Below are 17,490 nucleotides of genomic sequence, written 5' to 3' on the forward strand. Positions count from 1 at the left end.
CCACCCGGTTGGGGTGGACGCAGGTCCAAGGCAGGATGGAGCAGGCAGGACAAAGTGGGGCCATCTGGGTGGTGCTCGGAGGTGTTTAAAGGGAAGTGAGGAGCTTGGACTTTGAGGGGGTGACTTTCATGGGGTCTTGAAGACCCATGCTTGGAGAATGGAACGTGCTGTGTAGAAAGAGGGGAGAGCACCAAATGTTGTTGTTGTTGTTTTTTTCCATAGAGAAACGGGCACACCGAAAGCTGTACCTAAAATATGTACAGTGGAGTATCACTCAGCCATAAAAAAGGGTGAAGTAGTGCCATTTGCAGCAACATGAACCGACCTAGGGACTGTCATACTCAGTGAAGTAAGTCATTCAGAGAAGGAGAAATCCCACATGACGTGTTTTATATGAGGAATCTAGAAAGAAATGATACAAATGAACTTATTTACAGAACAGAAAGAGACTCTCAGATCTAGAGAATGAACTTATGGTTCCCAGGGGGAAGGATGGGGGAAGGGATAGTTAGGGAGTTTGGGAAGGACATGGACACACTGCTGTGTTTAACAGGGAGAACCATCAAGGACCTGCTGGACAGCACAGGGAACTCTGCTCAGTGTCATGTGGCAGCCTGGATGGGAGGAGAGTTTGGGGGAGAATGGATACATGTATATGTATGGCTGAGTCCCTTCGATGTCCACCTGAAACCATCACATCATTGTTAATTGGCTGTACTGCCATATAAAATAAAAAGTTAAAAAAAGGTAACTGTACATGAGAAAAAATGATTTGAGAGTAACATGTACATCGAGTTGGTGCCTGTGTTTTCGTGGGCTGAGTCCATATACCCCTATCGTTCACTAAGCTAAGTGTGTTTTTACATGTTAAAGAGCCATGGAAGAGGATCTAACAGCCGCACGTAACACAGTCCGTGTGTGATCCCTACAGCCTGCGATACTTGTTATGCACGCTCGGGGCCTTCACTCAAGTAGTTGCCAAGCCCTGCTGGGTTGGAGGAAAAGGCAATGGCACCCCACTCCAGTACTCTTGCCTGGAGAATCCCATGGGTGGAGGAGCCTGGTAGGCTGCAGTCCATGGGGTCGCCAAGAGTCAGACACGACTGAAGCGACTTAGCAGCAGCAGCAGCAGCAGGTGGGTTGGAAAGGACAGGACAACCTGTTTTTTCCTATAATAAGAGGAGGTTGAGCTCCTGTGTAGTTAGCTAAGGGCAGGGGTCCTTTGGAACTAGAGAAATGAGCCTGGAGACTGGCCCAGGACAGGCAGCAGAGGGTGGAATCAAGAAGCTATTTTGCAGGGAGCCACTCTGGGAAAGTGTTAGTTGCTCAGTCGTGTCTGACTCCCTGTAGTTCCATGGACTGTAGCCCTCCAGGCTCCTCTGTCCATGGGATTCTCCAGGTAAGAATACCGGAGTGGGTTGCTATTCCCTTCTCCAGGGGTCTTCCTGACCCAGGGATCGAACCCGGGTCTCCTGCATCGCAGGAGGCAGATTGTTTACCGTCAGAGCCATCAGGGAATGCTGATTCTTTCTTTGTCTCAAAGTGAGCGGGAAGACTCCCTGTAGAAGGTGAGCTTTGGGGTGTAGAAGATGGCAGTGGAGACTCTGTGTGGTGCACCGGGGGCGCGGGGTGAAGGGAGCTGGCCTCGTAGCAGCATGGAGCTTTCTGCAACCTGTGCTGTGAAGAGCAGAGTCCTGAGGCAAGTGGCGTCTCTGTATGTGGGTGAAACGTCACGGGTTTTGTCACTCGGTGACTTCTCCGTAAAACCGCGTGCTCCTTGGTCATTCTGGGAGATGTTCAGCGGTCCCGGACGTCTTGATGATTTTTGTTTATGCGAGTACCTGGCATCAGGTGAACGGGTGCTGCGTAACGCTTGCTGAATGAACGAATGAATGGGTCCCGGATGGCACAGTGGGCCAGTTAAATACGGGGAGCATCCCTTTTCAGTCGCAGCGGTTCTTCAGGTCAGGGCAGTTCCTCAGTCAAGTAGCCACTAACCAGAGTCAGCCAAGAACTTTGTGCAGGGGGTGGAAGCCTTCGGTCATCTGTGCCCAGCCAAGCCGTTCCGGCCAGGCCAGTGAACTCCTGAGATGGGCCTTGCCAGACAGAAGGCCTGAATTGTAAATTTTGTTTATGCCTTTTTCTGGGTAACAAAGATGGCAAATACCACTATTTGAAGCATTGTAAGATGTCGAGTTCTGTGGCTTTCAGTTGAGTTCCCAGCCGTTACCATCGTTTGTTTCCAGAAGCTTTGCAACTGCCCACACGGAAACTGTGTCCCCATGAAGCACTAGCTCCCCAGCCTCCCTGTCTCCCAGAGCCTGATCATGCCTGTTCTACTTTCTGTCTCTCTGGATTTGACTGTTCCGTGATGAGTGGAATCAGACAGGATGTATCCTTTAGTGATGAGCTAACATTCCCTTGAGGCTCATTTCATGTTGGAGCAGGTGTCAGACTTCCTTCCTCTTGAGGCTGAAATCACATTCCATTGCCTTTCGAACACTTTGCAACTGTGGTGCTGGAGAAGACTCTTGAGAGCCCCTTGGACTGCAAGGAGATCCAACCAGTCCATCGATAAAGGAAATCAGTCCTGAATATTCATTGGAAGGACTGATGCCGAAGCTCCAGTACTTTGGCCACCTGATGGGAAGACCCGACTTGCTGGAAAAAAGAGCCTGATGCTGGGAAAGACTGAAGGCAGGAGGAGAAGCGGGTAACAGGATGAGATGGTTGGATGGCATCACTGACTCAATGGACATGAGTTTGAGCAAGCTCCGGGAGTTGGTGATGGACAAGGAGGCCTGGCGTGCTGCAGTCCATGGGGTCGCAGAGTCGGACATGACTGAGCGACTGAACAACAGTACCAGCATTCCATCGTGGGTATATGTCACATTTTTTCTACCTACTCATCCATCGATAGATGCATGTCTCGTCTCTGCCTTTTGGCTGCTATGAATAATGCTGCTATGAGCGTTAAGTGAGTTTATGCTTTAGCTTACAGAGGCACCGGGGTGTGTGGGGGGCTGCTCACGGGAGCGGTGGGTGGCATGGTGGAACCTGGAAGATTGAAGGCTTTGGAAGGGGTGTGCATCTTTGTGATCACGAGCAGCCCCAAGCTAGAAGTGTTTGAGATGCTGGGAGTGCATCTGTGATCAGGTCATGAGTGTTGAGGGTCATGGAGGGGTTGAGACTCTGACTCGGGAGCCCAAGTGTTAACAACATGGGTGTCTGTGCCGTGTGTCTGAGGATTCAGTTCATTGTTGAAACGTTAACGATTTATGAACACCGGAGATTAGGCTTACTTTGTTTGGCTTGTGTTCTGTTTTTTTTTTTTTTTTTTCTTATTCCTTCAAAGGTGAGACAGTCTTGCTGCTCTTCCTGTTTTGATGGTTTCCATCTGGTTTATGGGACTTTTCTTGCAGTAAAGAGATGGGTTTTGAAAAGATTTATTAAAACAATTCTTTTAAAATTTAGGGCTTCCCTGCTGGCTCAGGTGGTAAAGAATCGTCCTGCAATGCGGGAGACCTGGATTCGATCCCTGGGTCGAGAAGATCCCCCTGGAGAAGGGAATGGTGACCCACTCCAGTATCCTTGCCTGGAAAATTCCATGGGCAGAGGAGCCTGGCATGTGACCATCCATGGGGTCCATGACTTTTGTGGCAGTCACTCTGCCGTTCTAGTTTTGATCGTTTCTGTCTGGTTTATGGGACTTTGCTTGCCGTAAAGAGATGGATTTTGAAAATAATTTTTAAAATTTCTATTTGGCCAGTGCTGGGTCTTCACGGGTGTTTGTGGCTTTTTATCTAATGGCGATGGCGGGGACTCTTCATTGATGATGAAGTCATTCAGAATGACTGCTCTTCATGGTGGTGGGTGGTAGCTTCTCTTGTTCTTGGAACACAGACCCTAGAGCTCAGGCTCAATAGTTAGGGTGCACGGGCTTACTTACCCTGAGGTGCGTGGAATCTTGCCAGACCTGGGATTGAACCCGTGTCCCGTGCATTGGCAGAACATTCCTAACCACTTGGACCCCTGGAGAAGGGTCCCCATTGAAAAGCGTGGATGGGAGGTTTCTGTCTCTTGTGCTGTAGCAGTTTCTTCAGTGGCATTTGCCCTTTTTTATTGTTTGTTGTTTGGGAAGGGGTGTCAAGCGTCCAGACCCTGGAGCGTGTTCAGTTGTCTGTGGATGACCATTTGGGAGGAACAGGTGGCCGGGGGAAGGTTGAATGCTTGAGTGCTGCGGTGTGTGTGCGTCTGGGAGAAGCAGACGTGGGGCTGTACCAGCCAGACCATCTGCAGCAGGGTGGAGGGAGGCGGGTACATGGAGCGTGTGTAGTCGAGAAACTGCAGGGCATGTGGTGCTCAAATAGGAGGGCTGCGGAGGGGTCAGGTTAGGGTTAAAAGTAGGGGAGACGCTGCTAAGAAGGAATTAGAGCGTTGATGTCCATGAGAGCTCGGCCGGTAAAGAATCTGCCTGCAATGCAGGAGACCCCGGTTCGATTCCTGGGTCGGGAAGATCCCCTGGAGGGGAGGGATAGGCTACCCACTCCAGTCTTCTTGGGCTTACCTCGTGGCTCAGCTGGTAAAGAATCTGCCTGTAATGCAGGAGACCTGGGTTCAGTCCCTGGGTTGGGAAGATCCCCTGGAGAAGGGAAAACCTCCCCAACTCTGGGATTCTGGTCTGGAGAATTCCACGGACTGTATAGTCCATAGGGTCGCAAAGAGTCGTACATGACTGACCGACTTTCACTTTTTCCTTACCCTTCTGAAGATTTTATTAGAGTGGCCGCAAAGAGGAAAAGGATAGATGCTGGGTTGGGGGTTAGCGGGGGTGGTGAAAAGGAATGTCTGGACACATGTGAACTCGCTCCAGTGCACAGAGCCCTTCTTGTGACCTTCATCACAGCACTGAGGTCCCACGGAGGTCGTGGGTATCCTACAAATGGCATGGTCTTGCCTGGAAGGTGACTTGGGCCCGGGTGGATCGAAGCTCCTCCGCTGCATAGCTGTGGTGCCCGGTCAGGGTCGCCCCTTCCTGCCTTGGCTTTTAAATCAGGAGAAGGGAGTTGGCAATGTTTATTTCCTAAGGTGGTTGTGTGAGTTCAGGGAGGTGCCACAGGCGCCCATCTGGGTGCGTGGACACTTGGGAAAGGTCAGTTTCTGTTAGACACAAGGGTCATCTTGTGGTCCCTACACCCTGTTTCTTTCTCGTGACTGATTTAGGTTATTCTGGAGAACTGGGCTCTGATGTCACCTTCTACACGGGGCGTCTCTCTCTCTCTCTCTTTGCCACCCAGATGGCACTTTCTGCCCTTTGTTTTGTAATTCGCCACAGGCAGTCTGTTATGGCACTCCTGTGTTGTCTTTTGATGATCTGTAGGTATATCCCTCTCTCTTTTCCCACGACACTGCCCTCTGTGTTACGGCCCGGGCTCTAGCACATTGATCGTGCAGTCCCACCCCTCGAACAGAGCCTGGCCCGCCGCGTGTGCCCAGCCAAGCAGGTGAAGGCCACGTGGTGGAATTGTCTCCTCCCAACCCTTGATGTCAAATCAACCGAAAGGGCATGTAGCAGCGATCGCAGGTGATCCTCGCAGGCTGTAGGCGGAGAGGTAGAGCTAGCCTGACCCGGTGGGCTCCCGAAGGGTGCCCAGGGCGGGATAGATTTGGTTCTGGGCAGAATCCTAGAAGACCTCCATCACTGGCAGCGGAACAGGGTTTGTGCGTGTCGGACGGCTGGTCCTGGTAGCCCAGGAGGAAGCAAGAATCGAAGCCGTGGACCCTGTGGACTGAGATCGCGCGGTCTTTTATCAGCATCATCGTGATCCCAGTGTCAGGAGATCAAACGTGCCCAGTGCTCACTTAAGGGCCAGGCAGGGGGTTGGTGATGGACAGGGAGGCCTGGCGTGCTGCAGTCCGTGGGGTCACAAAGAGTCGGACACGATGGAGCGACTGAACTGAACTGAAAACTCAGGGTTTGGGTTCGAGAGGGTCGAGTGTACTCCATGGGTTATCAGAACAAAGAATGAGGCCCGGAGCACAAGTTCCAAACAAAGACTCTTGGGTAGCTCCTGAGTCATGGGACCCAGACCTGCTGAAGCCTGATCAACACGTTTCAGAGAACGTGGTCAGAGCCAGGCGGGCAGCCCGGACTTCCCGGTGCCCTAATTAAGGGCTGTTGAAACTTGTTCTGTTTACGGGAGAGACCAGGTCATCAGACCCGTGGAATCAGAGCGAATCTGTGAACCGGAAAGGCCCCGTTTCTGGCAGTGTGACTCCTTTATTGAAGATGAAATCTTCTGGCTGTATGTTTTTTTCCTCCTTAGAAAGTTCATGAGGGTTAACTTAAATCCTTTGAGGGAAGTGAGGCCCGAAGTAATTCCCTATATGTTGTGGATTTACAAGGAAAAAAAAAAAAGGCAAAAAAAAGTTTTATGGTACAGTTGAGAAAGGACAGTTAATTACAGACACATCGAAATTCAGTGGGTTGGGCAGCATTTCTTTTCCCCATAATTTTTATTAAGGATGAAACCGAGAGAGAGAGGCTGCTTCTGCACTCATGAATGCTTGCCGTGTTGTTTAGAAAACCCTCCAGTTTCAGAGACAAGTCCCAGGGACTGTTACTTTTAGTAGGGTCTAACATATCGTTTGCGTATCCCTCTCTGATTGTTTTTCTAAAGGATGTTAAAAAATGCTTTTTCTATCAATCTAATCAAGTATGAATGCAGCATTGTTTTCTCCTACTTTTTAACTTTGCTTCTCCTGTGGATGTAAAGGCAGAATGTCCCTTCTGTATAAGGCGTAGGCATAATAGCAAATGGAGAGAGAATGTCACTCGCCAGGATAAAGAAGGACCTGGGGAATCAAGCAGTATAAGAACCAAGCCAAACCGAAAAAGAAAAAAAAAAAAAGGAAGGATGTGTTTGGTGAAATTGAGCTATAATTAGATGTGCTAATTCTGTTCTATAGACGCGGATGATTGTAAGGCCATTATGATGCAACTCAAGTCATTTTTGAATTTTTTTAATTTATTAAACATGCAGCACCTAATGTGGAAATCTCGGTAGAGTGGGCCTGAGCTCCTAAGGCTAGATTTGGCAATTCAGTTCTGTCTGTCTCAGAGAAAAGAGGTTTCTCTCTTGCTTCTTGGAACATTGCATGGCCAGATTTAATTTGGCCCAGAGACGGGGATGAGCCTCAGGGTGGATATTGTCAGAGGGAGCTGCCTTAGAAAGAAGTGGGGAGAAAGATTGCAAGGGAGGTTTAGCAATTCCCGTGGGTGAGAGTTTATTCTCTGGGTTTGGCCCTCCTTTTTGCTTCGTATATATGGGTCATAGTAATGCTGTTTGGGAAGAGCGTGCGTGTGCGCTCAGTCACGTCCAACTCTTTTGTGACCCCATGGACTGTAGCCCACGAGGCTCCTCTGTCCATGGGATTTCCCAGGCAGGAATACTGGAGTGGGTTGCCATTTCCTCCTCCAGGAGATCTTCTCAACCCAGGGATCAAACCTGGGTCTCTTGCATTGCAGGCAGATTCTTTACCACTGAGCCACCCGGGGAAGCCAAAAGACCCTGCTTTTAGTTTTGAATGTATTGGTTATAGTAATGCTGTTTAGTTAACTTAAAAACTTAAAATTTCAGAGTCCTAAGGGTGTGTGTGTTAGACACAAAAGCAGTCTCTCCGTCATAATCTCACTTCCCAGAGTTAGCACCGTCCATAGTTTTCTTGAGTATCTTTCCTGATGTTTTGCAAGCGGTTATAAGCATGTATGTTGTGTGTACTTTATGTACAGCTTGGTTTTGAACAAAAACAAACCTGTCAATAAAATATTCACACATATGCATACATATGGGCTTCCCTGATGGCTCAACGGGTAGAGAAAGTGAAAAGTGAAAGTCCCTCAGTCGTGTCCGACTCTTTGCGACCCCCATGGACTATACAGTCCGTGGGATTCTCCAGGCCAGAATCCTGGAGTGGGTATTCTTTCCCTTCTCCAGGGGATCTTCCCCATACAGGGATCAAACCCCGGTTTCCCGCGGGTAAAAGAATCCACCTGAATTCAGGAGACACAGGAGTCGGGGGTTCGATCCCTGGGTCGGGAAGATCCCCCGGAGGAGGAAATGTCAACCCACTGCAGTGTTCTTGCCTGGACAATCCCATGGACAGAGGAGCCTGGCGGGCTACAGTCCATGGGGTCGGCAGAGAGTCAGACGTGACCGAAGCGACTCACACACACATGTGTGTTGCACGTGTTGGTGTACCAGTGACACACATCCCTTTGTAGATCAAGTGAGTGTCCGGCAGGGTTCCTAGTTCTAAACAACCGAATCAGTTCCTGCCTAAGGTAAGCCAGACTCATAGGAACTGAAGAAGGTCAATGAAACCGCTCTTGGGAGCAGCAGGAATCAAGGACTCTCTGCAGAATCGACAGTTTTCACCCCGGCACGAACTCCGTGGCCTGAATATCATCACGCCAGTGTAACCAAGAGGAAAAGGAAGTCCAGATATGTCTCTGTTCTTGAGTCGGCCCCTCAGGATTCAGTGGCCGTGTGTTTATGCACGTGGATGAGTGCCTTTATGCACGTCTGACTCTGCCGACCCCATGGACTGTGGCCCGCCAGGCTCCTCTGCCCATGGGATTCTCCAGGCAAGAATACTGCAGTGCATTTCATTGGCTGAACCAGTCGTGTGCCATCTCTAGGCTAGACCAGGGCCCCCGGTCAAGCCAGCCAGTGGCACGGAACGTTTTTTGGCTTCTGAAGTTTGGAAAAGTCTCTAATAATTTGTTGTGATAAATGGTAAACATTTGACAAATGATTTTGTACGTGGGAAAAATTCTTTGAAAGCACTGTCTGTGGGCTAGTAGCTTCTGGCTTTGATAGGTTCCATCTTTATTTCTCTTCTGCCTTCATGGTATTTTCAGTTCAGTCGCTCAGTCATGTCTGGGTCTTTGCGACCTCATGGACTGCAGCACGCCAGGCTTCCCTGTCCATCACCAACACCCAGAGCTTGCTGAAACTTATGTCCGTCGAGTTGCTGATGCCGTCCAACCATCTTGTCTTCTGGAGTTTCAGCTTTAGCATCAGTCCTTTCAGTGAATATCCAGGATTGATTTGCTTTAGGATTGACTGGTTTGATCTCTGCTTTCCAAGGGGTTCTCAAGAATTTTCTCTAGCCCCACAATTCGGAAGCATCAGTAGCCTTCTTTACAGTCCAACTCCCATATCCATGCACGACTACTGGAAAAAAACCATAGCTTTGACTATATGGACCTTTGTCAGCAAAGAGGTGTCTCTGCTTTTTAATACACTATCTAGGTTTGTCATAGCTTTTCTTCCAAGGAGCAAGCGTCTTTTAATTTCATGGCTACAGTCACCATCTGCAGTGTTTGGAGCCCAAGAAAATAACATCTATCACTGTTTTCACTGTTTCCCCATCTGTTTGCTATGAAGTGATGGGACTGGATGCCATGATGGTAGTTTTTTCTGAATGTTGAGTTTGAAGCCAGCTTTTTCACTTTTCCTGTTTTACCTTCATCAAGAGGGTCTTTAGTTCCTCTTCTTTTTCTACAATGAGAATGGTGTCATCTGCATATCTGGGATCATTGATATTTCTCCCGGCAGTCTTGATTCCAGCTTGTGTTCCATCCAGCCCAGCTTTTCTCATGATGTACTCTGTATATAAGTTAAATAAGCAGGACAATAATATAGCCTTCATGTACTCCTTTCCCAATTTTGAAGTGATCCTTTATTCCTTGTCCATGACATTTTGAATTTTGTCAGTGACAGTTTGGGAGAAGTCTGTTTTCTCTCTTGTTATATATAATCTCTCTGTCCCATTCTCTGTTTCACCCGTTGGCTCACCAATCCTGTCTGGCCCTTTCGAGAAAGATGCACTGGCCCCAGATGTACAGAATCAGGTGTTGGGCACTGTGCAGACCCGTCTGTTATAAAAGCCGCTCACGTTCTTATGCTTTATGACTAGAAGTCAGAGGACTGGTCCACTTCCTTCTGCACCAGACAGATGGCTCGCGGACAGGAATTCTGTTGTTTCCTACTCTTTGTGATCCTTTCGGCTACCAGTGGTTTCTGAGCATGGAGTGTGTGTGTGTGTATGTAGGGGGGTGGTCCATCGTGACTTGCACACCTCAGGGTCTGGACCTACTTTTGTGCAGCCGTTCTTTCCCTCTGGAACTTTGGAGAAGGTGATGAGTTTGACCCCTCTCTGCTTGGATCCTGAAATCAGCACTTTTTCCAGCTTCCAACGTGGAGTGGAAGCCTGGAAGGGGTGGTTGGAACAGATGGAACGGCGCTCTGAGGATTCGGGGCAGGGTGGTGAGGAGACAAGGCCCGTTCCCCACCTCCTTTCGAAGCTGGAGAGGTCTGTCTTAGAATTGCCGAGAAGCCTTTCTCTTCCGATCATGGTAGTTTTCAAAAGGAATGGTGGGGGCCTGAGATCTCAGAAATGCTCCTTTCTGACCGTGCCCAAGACTTCATGCCATTAGTGAGGGATGGGGGCAGGGGGGTGGAGGAAGAAGTAGATGGAAGCATGTAAATTCGTATGGCTGTTCCGGATAAAGGAGAAAGGACTGGCTTTTATGTAGACTCTGTTCCCCAGCAATCCATTTCATTCTCTCTCCGCCAGTTGGAGGAAGATAAAACAGTCGTTCCAAGGTAATATTTGTGTAACCTACAAAAATCTCGGTCAGGTGAGGGAAAGACGGAATCTGGGTTAATATGACCGTCTCCCGAGTTCTCTCCCTGATTGCAGGCTTTGGTGTGAAACTAGTGAAAGAAGGCGATTTTGATTTGTGTTAGACTCTTCAAAGTCATCTCGGTAAAATAGTCTTTTTTATTTTTGCATGACAAAATGACTTCTAAAGCTTTCCTTTGTAAGAACTTACATCGTCGTCTTTTTAACTGAATGTCACTCAACACAGTGTTAGGCAGAATTTATTGGCATTTTTAAGACCCTCCCAAAGGAAAATAATCCTAAAGGAAATCAACCCTGGAATATTTATTGGAAGGACTGATGCTGAAGCTGCAATACTTTGGCCACCTGATGCAAAAGGCTGACTCATTGGAAAAAACCCTGATGCTGGGAAAGGTTGAAGGCAGGAGGAGAAGGGGACGACAGAGGATGAGATGGTTGGATGGCATCACCGACTCAGTGGACATGAGTTTGAGTAAACTCCGGGAGTTGGTGATAGACAGGGAGGCCTGGTGTGCTGCAGTCCATGGGGTTGCACAGAGTCAGACAGTACTGAGAGACTGAAGAACAAAAGGAAGATAATTCTGATGGTAATCCATAACAATCTGGGAAAGTAGATTGCTTTGGGTTCGAGGACCGTGAATGCTCTAAGTACAGGCCACACCCATCCTGGGGACCGTTCTGTAGCTGAGAGCCTTGGTTCTTAGCCGGTGGCAGCTTGTGTTCCCCAGGGCTCATCTGGCCGTGTCTGAAGACTTCGTCCCAGCTGGGGGTTAGGAGCAATGTTCTTGAGTTCTGGTGGGTGCAGGCCAGGAATGCTGCTTGACAAAGCCTCAGTGCCCGCAAGAGCTCTCAGTACCGAGACTCTGTGTGTGTGTGTGTGTGTGTGTGTGTGTGTGCCTGCACACATGCGCGTGTGCTCAGTCATTCAGTCATGTCCGACTCTGCAACTCCATGGACTGTAGCCCACCAGGCTCCTCTGTCCGTGGGATTCTCCAGGCAAGAACACTGGAGTGGGTTGCCATGCCCTTCTCCAGGGGATCTTCCCGACTCAGGGACTGAACACACGTCTCCTGTGTTGGCAGGTGTATTCTTTACCACTGAGCTGCCTGGGAAGCCGTGAGCATTTGAGGCCATGTCCCCAAAAATGTCTGCCGGGTGACAGCAGGGGCTTCAGGTATCGCTAAGGTCTTTACTCTTCAGCTGTGGAGTCCGGAGGGGAAAGATCACTTTCCCCTGGACTGTGGACCGTAGACACAGTTCTTGAGATACAAACAGTGAAAGGAGATCTGGAATATTCTCAGGACATTTCTGAGCAGAGCAGCTCTGTTGAGTCAGCTGAGAGAAGCAGATGATGGCTTGTGAGTCTGTTGGGCCCTCTTGAGTTTGTAGTTTTGGGGGTTTGCAGGCAGCAAAGGGGGTTTACTGTCCAGAGAGGTTTCTCTCAGGAGCATGTGTGCATTCTGAGTCCAGTCAGTCGTGTCCAACACTGTGTGAGCCCATGGACTGTAGCCCTCCAGGCTCCTCTGTGCATGGGATTCTCCAGGCAGGAATCCTGGAGTGGGTTGCCGTTTTGTCCTCCAGGACAGCTTCCCTGAGTCTCTTATGTCTCCCACATTGGCAGGTGGATTCTTGACCACGAACGCCACCTGGAAAGCACCTCGAATGTTAATAGTGCTCATCTTGAGAAACTGGCACGCAGAGTGTTTAAGAGCCTCACTTCATGGCTTTTTAAGCATGACTTTTTAAAGTTTTATGTATGCATGGACACATATGTGCACTTACGCAGGTGTGTGCACTCACGCATCCACGTGGGCACACACAAAGGACCCTGTCACCATACACAGGACGTGTGTCGTGGGACTGGACCCCGATACCTGGTTTTAATGCCCAGCATCTTCCCCAGGCGACTGTAACTTCCTGTGCCTGCTGTCCGCATCTGGTTGATGATGTGTGTGGCAGTGATATGAAGACTGGTCACAGGACCTCGTGTCGTCTTCTGCTCAGGAGTCCAAAGTAGCTCTCATGTTTTGAAAGTGTAGTTGGTGCAAGATTTACTTTTTACTGTGGCAGGTTTCAACATAGTTTTCTTTTGCACGCGTCAGTGGGTTATGTTGTATGGTCTCCTGTACACCTTCCTGCTATAGAAGCGGAGATGGTTAGCCAGAGGGCGTCAAATGGAAACATACAACCCCCTACAAATACGGAGAAAGAACGCTCCTGGTGCATGAAATAGTCTTTCGAAATGCTTGTGTTCCAACATGTATGTGGAGAGAATGTGGGATATTTTCCCACGCTTAACTTTGACCATGGAGGGTAAGAGTGTGGGTTTGGGTGAACAGCAGAGGGACTCAGTCACATACATACGTGTATGTCCGTTCTCTCCCAAACTCCTCTCCCGTGCACACTGCCACATACCACTGAGCAGAGTTCTCTGTGCTGTTGTTCTTGGCTGTACCCCAATACAACATGGTTTGGGTGTTTAAAAAAAAAGAAAAAAGGGGAATTAAAAAAAGAAAAGAAGTATGGATTGGGGACTTCCCTGCTGCTCCAGCGGCCAAGACTGTGTGATCTTAAAGCAGAGGGCCCAGGTTTGATTCCTGGTCAGGGAACTAGAGCCTTCTAGAGCTGCAACTGAGACCCAGGGCAACCAAATAAATAAATAATTTTTTTTTTTTTTTAAGGAAAGAAAAAGAATGTGGATTCAGGGTGCTAGCATTTCATAGCACATGCTGTGGCTGCTGCTCAGTGGCTGGGAAGAAGCCTTTAGCTCAGCTGGCAAACTTTTAACTGTTTGGAGAGATGGGCAAGGTGCCAGCCCCCCCCATTGCAGGGGGCAGGGCTGGGATGAAAGTGTGGGTGTTGCCCGTTGACCTGAAAAGGACCCATGGGGCTCCTTGGGCCCTGAGCGGGTAGGGCCGCCTCCAGAGCTGGGCTCAGCTTGCCCAGGACGGCCTTGACTGGGCTTCCTGTTTGGGTCTGGGAACGTCGTGGTTGCATTTCTCTTGACCTTTGAGGTCACATGCTTCCGGTTTGGGTGTTTTAGGGGGAAAAGACAGTGCAGGCGTTGTGGGGGTGAGGACTGGGCTGACCCCTTAGCCTCAGAGGAAGGCAGACGCCGTGGCCTTTCTGGGATTGCTGAGGGAGTGGAGGGGTCAGACTCTGAGATGACATGTGTCCCGAGAGGCAGAGGTTGGGAGTGAAGGGGGGCCCCTTGGGCCAAAGAAGACGGGTGGCTTCCAGGAGCTGTGTGAAATCGGGACCCCGTATTCTTCCCCTGGAGCCTGTAGATGGAGCACAACCCTGTGACCCCTGTAGACCCTCACCCCCAGACGAAACAGAGCAGTCCGTGTTGCTTAAGAGAGCTGAGTGTGTGTTAAGCCGCTGTGGGAGACTTAAGATGGGTGCACACGTGTCTAGGTGCTACTGTCAGGAGTTTTACATGCTGGGATGACGGCGTTCAGCTACCAACGGGTGTGAGGTCACGCTCCAGGACTTTGCAGCGAGCAGTACAGCCTGGCTGTGTTCGATTGTGTCCCTTCTTGCTAATCCTTACTCTGCCCGGTGCGTGACAAGTGCTGCTAAGAGGGGCCAGGTTTGACAGCGTTCTTTGGCATGACCTGGCGAAATGACAGTCCTACGGAATCCACTTCTGTAATGAGGACGCTTACTCCTTGGAAGGAAAGTTAAAACCAACCTAGACCGCATATTGAAAAGCAGAGACGTTACTTTGCCAACAAAGGTCCGTCTAGTCAAAGCTACGGTTTTTCCAGTGGTCATGTATGGATGTGAGAGTTGGACTATCAAGAAAGCTGAGCACCGAGGAATTGATGCTTTTGAACTGTGGTGTTGGAGAAGACTCTTGAGAGTCCCTTGGACTGCAAGGAGATCCAACCAGTCCATCTTAAAGGAAATTAATCCTGGATGTTCATTGGAAGGACTGATGCTGACGCTGAAACTCCAATACCTTGGCCACCTGATACGAAGAGTTGACTCCTTGAAAAAGACCCTGATGCTGGGAAAGATTGAAGGCAGGAGGAGAAGGGGATGACAGAAGATGAGATGGTTGGATCGCATTGCCAACTCAATGGACATGAGTTTGAGTAAACTCTGGGAGTTGGTGATGGACAGGGAGGCCTGGCATGCTGCAGTCCCTGGGGTTGCAAAGAGTTGGACACAACTGAGCGACTGAGCTGATCTGAACTGAATGAGGATGCAGTCCAAAATAGAAGGGCCCTTCCACAGAAGTGAGCTAACACTAAAGTGCGTGAGCTCCATACATCTTTTCAGCAGTGCCGAACTTGATGACGTGTGTGAAAAGCCCCTGCAACGGGTAGATTAGCTGGTGGGCAGTTTTAAAAGATGTATTTCCCTGTCATTCCTGAAGCTTTTGTCATGTGTCACAAGAGAAAATTGAATTTCTTAATCCACTTATATCGAATTTGAAATTCACTTAAACTGGGGCTTCAGGTGTTGGGATTCCGGCGTTGTCATAAGCAGATTTTCTGGTGAGTTTCCGCTTCTGGATTCTATTGTGACTACGCCAACAAACAGTTCCCCCGTTCAGTTTTCATCTCAGACGGGCTGAAAGTCATGTTATGTGTAAATATGATTTGACTCGAGCGTTTATTGTTCAGGTGTAATATGAATCAGAAAGCCTATCTATAGGCCTCTTCCCAACTAAAATTGTGCAATTATGCATTTCACATTAGAGGCAGTGTACTTTTTTAACTCCTTTGTACCAGAGCAAATGAGTTTCATTTTTTTTTAAAAAGGTGGAACTTGTCTCTAGATTTTTCATTGTGTGATGACCACATAACCATGGTTTGTTGAACATTCGTGCACATATACACAGATGATCTTCGCTTTAAGAGTCAGAGAGGTGTTTTTTAAAAAAGCAAAAAAAAAAAGCAAAGCAAGTTTCTGAGACATACTTGACCTATCAGAATTCATCTATTGTCAGTGTTCAATTCAATGATTTTTAGCAAATTTACAGAGCTGTGTGGAGTAGGAGCCCCTGGTGTCTCAGTCGGTAAAGAATCTGCCTGCCATGCGGGAGACCTGGGTTCAGTTCCTGGGTCGGGAAGATCTCCTGGAGGAGGGCATGGCAACCCACTCCAGTGTTCTTGCCTGGAGAATCCCTTGGACAGAGGAGCCTGGCGGGCTGCAGTCCGTGGGGTCGCAAAGAGTTGGACACGACTGAGGATGTACACCCGTCACACACACACAGTTGTGCACTCAGTGCCACAGTATAGTTTTTAAAATACTCCCGTTTTTGTTTTTAAATTTACTTTTATTTTTTGGCTGCCGCTCGCAGCGTGTGGGATCTTACTTCCAAGGCCAGGGCTTGAACCTGTGCCCCCTGCATTGGAAGTGCGGCATCTTCACCACTGGACCGCCAGGGAGGTCCCCATATACCGTTTTTAGAACACTTACCACCTAAAACGAATCCCTGTGCCAGTTGGTACTACTACGCCTCCCGCCATGAAGCCTCTGGGAACCACTCCTCTGTTATGTGTCTCTCTGAATTTGCCTGTTCTTGGCATTTCAAACAGGTGGAATCGTACAGTATGTGTCTTTCGGGTGTGGCCTTCCGGTATAATGTTTACAGAGCTCATCCGTGTTGCAGCATGAATCAGTATTTCACTCCTTTTTTTAAATTGCTGACTGCTATTCTGTTGAGAAACCTACATGCAGGTCAGGAACCAACAGTTAGATCTGGACATGGAACAACAGACTGGTTCCAAATAGGAAAAGGAGGACGTCAAGGCTGTATATTGTCACCCTGCTTATTTAACTTTTATGCAGAGTACATCATGAGAAACGCTGGGCTGGAAGAAGCACAAGCTGGAATCAAGATTGCTGGGAGAAATATCAATCACCTCAGATAACGCAGATGACACCACCCTTATGGCAGAAGGTGAAGAGGAACTAAAAAGCCTCTTGATGAAAGAGGAGAGTGAAAAAGTTGGTTTAAAGTTCAACATTCAGAAAACGAAGATCATGGCATCTGGTCCCATCACTCATGGGAAATAGATGGGGAAACAGTGGAAACAGCATCAGAGTTTATTCTTTTGGGCTCCAAAATCACTGCAGATGGTGACTCCAGCCATAAAATTAAAAGATGCTTACTCCTTGGAAGGAAAGTTATGATCAACCTAGATAGCATATTGAAAAGCAGAGACATTACTTTGCCAACAAAGGTCCATCTAGTCAAGGCTATGGTTTTTCTAGTGGTCATGTATGGATGTGAGAGTTGGACTGTGAAGAAGGCTGAGTGCCAAAGAATTGATGCTTTTGAACTGTGGTGTTGGAGAAGACTCTTGAGAATCCCTTGGACTGCAAGGAGATCCAACCAGTCCATTCTAAAGGAGATCAGCCCTGGGTGTTCATTGGAAGGACTGACACTAAGGCTGAAACTCCAGTACTTTGGCCACCTCATGCGAAGAGTTGACTCCTTGGAAAAGACTCTGATGCTGGGAGGGATTGGGGGCAGGAGGAGAAGGGGACGACAGAGGATGAGATGGCTGGATGGCATCACTGACTCGATGGACGTGCGTCTGAGTGAACTCTGGGAGTTGGTGATGGACAGGGAGGCCTGGCGTGCTGCGATTCATGGGGTTGCAAAGAGTCGGACATGACTGAGCGACTGAACTGAACTGATTGTGTTGTGAGTGACTATAGCCCATTGGGCTTACCCGTTCCTCAGTTGCTGGACATGTGGGCTTTTCCCACTATTTGGTTGTTACGAACAAGCTGCTATGGGATTTCCCTAGTAGC

At 48.8% G+C, this 17,490-nt stretch overlaps 1 protein-coding gene across 27 annotated transcripts in view; it reads left to right on the forward strand.

Annotated features, from left to right (window-relative positions):
- TBL1X (transducin beta like 1 X-linked) overlaps positions 1-17,490 on the forward strand; it is a 252,978-nt gene that overhangs the window by 61,739 nt on the left and 173,749 nt on the right. Inside the window, exon 1 of one of the 27 annotated variants that reach the window (XM_086387914.1) lies at positions 75-2,880. The exons of 25 other annotated variants lie outside the window; for them this stretch is intronic. The gene's annotated coding sequence lies outside the window, so the exon portion shown is untranslated. Of the gene's footprint in view, positions 1-74; positions 2,881-17,490 lie in introns of those variants that run through there. One more of the 27 variants, XM_086387905.1, reaches the window with a different exon arrangement.

This window comes from Bos grunniens, chromosome X (genome assembly GCF_055505025.1).
Source record: "Bos grunniens cultivar Pamir isolate PY7600 chromosome X, Bosgru_T2T1.0, whole genome shotgun sequence".
NCBI classification, from domain to species: domain Eukaryota; kingdom Metazoa; phylum Chordata; class Mammalia; order Artiodactyla; family Bovidae; genus Bos; species Bos grunniens.